This window comes from Geospiza fortis, unplaced genomic scaffold, assembly GCF_000277835.1.
Source record: "Geospiza fortis unplaced genomic scaffold, GeoFor_1.0 scaffold289, whole genome shotgun sequence".
Lineage (NCBI taxonomy): Eukaryota > Metazoa > Chordata > Aves > Passeriformes > Thraupidae > Geospiza > Geospiza fortis.
In genome coordinates this window covers 953,136-956,167 of record NW_005054478.1, presented here as the reverse complement: position 1 = coordinate 956,167, position 3,032 = coordinate 953,136, and the positions used below count along the sequence as shown (strand labels likewise).

The 3,032-nt window shown below is 44.9% G+C and overlaps 1 protein-coding gene across 1 annotated transcript in view; it reads right to left on the bottom strand.

Moving 5' to 3' along the window:
* The window catches only part of CSMD2 (CUB and Sushi multiple domains 2), a 225,955-nt gene that overhangs the window by 101,234 nt on the left and 121,689 nt on the right, over window positions 1-3,032 (bottom strand).

The following is a 3,032-nucleotide window of genomic DNA, read 5'->3' as shown; positions in this document are numbered from 1 at the left end:
AAAGAGCTGGAAGAGAAAGAACAGAGAACTTGGGTATGGGGAAGGGATTTGAAGAGAGAACAGAGAATTTGGGTGTGGGGAAGGGGTTGGAAGAGAGAAAACAGAATCTGGGTGTGGGAAGGGGCTGGAAGAGAAAATTTGGGTGTGGGGAACGGGCTGAGGCCCAGCCAGGTTGTGGCAAACCTGATTCTCTCCTAAATCCCATTCCCATTCCTGCCTTGTCTCTACACAGAGTTAATCCCTCTCTCTCTCTGTGCATTTGGACTCCAAATAAACCCCAGGCACAATTTCCCGTTATCTCCTGTTACCCTCAATCCCATTTCCAAAAGGCTCCCAGTCCTGGATCACTATTAGCTCCAAAAACTTCATTCCTTCATTCCTCTTTAGTGTTTCCACATTATTTTTCTGCTCCACTCCCCTCTCCTCTCCCAATCCTCTGGTTTTTAGCTCCAAAAGCTTCTTCATTTTTCCTGAGTGTTCCCACATAATTTACCTGCTCCACACTCTCTCCTCTCCCAATCCTCTCATTTTTATCCCCAAAAACTTCATTCCTCCTGAGTTTTCCCACATTATTTATCTGCTTCTCACTCCCCTCCCAATCCTCTGGTTTTTATCCCCAAAAACTTCATTCTTTCATTCCTCCTGAGTGTTCCCACATTATTTATCTGCTCCACACTCCTCTCGTTTTTATCCCCATCATCTCCGATCAGCCTCGCTGTCTTTTTCCTCCCCGTTTTCAATTTCTTGCACCAAATTGGAAATCTCTTTTCTGACACTTCCTTTACAGAGGCAAACCACGGGAGCTGAGATTTGCATGGCTCCCTCTAATATCCCAATTTGGCTGGAATAACAACGAGCACCCTCATTATTATTCTGGCTCCAGGCAACTCCACATCCAGGTGTATTTCGAGCAGAAGTCACGGAGCTCCTGCAGCATCTCGAGCTGAAAACTCACTGCTAGCTAATGAAGCATCCCCAAAATAATTTAACATAAATTAATATTAAAAGTTTTCATGAAATAGAGTGAGTTTTTTTGCCTCTCAGTCAAAGCACTTTGCCAGGATTTATGGATCTTCCTGCACACTTTTTAAATCCAACTGTTTAGGAGCTGCACTTGCATATTAGGGATGGGAAATGAAAATTTTGGGTGTTAAAGATGCACTGAACTGTTCATTCCTCCCCTCAAAAAACGCACAAGGCCAACAGTGCTTAGCATGAAATGAAAATTCAGCTGGAAAACTCAAGGAATAGCAACGAGCAGGGATGGGAAGGAGTGGATGTGGAACATTTATCAGCGTGTCTGACAGGGACCTGGGGGCTGGGGATGCTCCCTGCTGCCACTCAGCCACAAGAAATTCCCATTCTGGCAGCCCCAAAACTCCTCCACAAATGGACACAAAAAATTCCTGCCCGACCCCATCGTGGCAGCCCCAAAATTCCACACATAGACACAAAAAATTCCCATTGTGGCAGCCCCAAAACTCCTCCACAAATGGACACAAGAAATTCCCATTCTGGCAGCCCTGAAACTCCTCCACAAATGGACATAAAAAAAAATCCCATTGTGGCAGCCCCAAAATTCCACACATAGACACAAAAAATTCCCATTCTGGCAGCCCTAAAACGCCTCCACAAATGGACATTAAAAAAACCCCATTGTGGCAGCCCCAAAATTCCACAAATGGACACAAATACTCCTGCCTGACCCCATCGTGGCAGCCCCAAAAATTCCACACATGGACATAAAAAGTTCCCGCTGTGGCAGCCCCAAAACTCTACAAATGGACACAAGGAATTCCCATTTTGGCAGCCCCAAAATTCCACATATGGACATAAAAAATTCCCATTGTGGCAGCCCCAAAACACCACAAATGGACACAAAAAATTCCTGCCTGACCCCATCATGGCAGCCCCAAAATTCCACACATAGACACAAAAAATTCCCATCCTGGCAGCCCTGAAACTCCTCCACAAATGGACATAAAAAATCCCATTCTGGCAGCCCCAAAATTCCACACATGGACACCAGAAATTCCAATTGTGGCAGCCCCAAAATTCCACATATGGACATAAAAAATTCCCATCGTGGCAGCCCCAAAACTCCACAAATGGACACAAAAAATTCCTTCCTGAGCCGTGGCAGCCCCATCCAGCCCATGGGAGCTTCCCCAGGAGGATCAGAGATGCCAAAACCCCAGAGCCAGCCCCAAATGTTTCCCTGAGCTTGGGCTGGTGGCCCTGCAGGGATGGGAACCACAGAATTCTGCACCAAGCAGCTCCAGCTTAGGGAAAAGCAGAATTTCCAGAGCTGGAATTCCAAAGGGAGCTGGGAATGTGCGGCATCAGTAAAATCAGGATGCGCTGAGGGCACCAGGAGCTCAGAAAAAACGCAGCCAAGGGAGGTAAAATCAGCATTTTGAGCCTTGGATGAGAGAGAATTAAGACATCACTGCAGGGTCTGCTCCCTCCTCACCCTTTCCTGTCGCTCTGCGTGACCCCAGCGGAAATCAGGGGGTTAAAAATGGGAGGAAAATGAGGAATTAGAGCTCCCAATTCCCACCCTCTCCTTGTCAGCAGCAGGCAAACACAGCTCCGAAGGTTTCATCACCTTACAGAGGTCAGGAAATGGGAGTTTATTTGGAAATTCCATTTTTTCACCTGAGAAAAATCCCCTGGTTCCTGCATTTCTTTGTGTGAGGGAGTAAAATATTGAGCAGGGCAGAAGTTCCATTAAAAAAAAAAAAAAAAAGAAAAAAAAGGAATGATTCAAAAATATCAAAAATATCAAAACATGTTACTTCAATAAGATCGAAACATTCCTCCTGATGAATGTTTCAAAGTAAAATCACTTCCACATTAGAATAATAAAAGTCAAAACTAAACAAGAACATCCAAACCAAGTGTTTTGACATTATTGAAAGGAAACAAGTTGACATGAATCTTTCACAGCTTTCTCCATCAAATATTATTCATACAGGGGGAAATCTTTTGACAAAAGTGCGTTTTCTGAGGGGAAAAATGTGGCAGCAGGA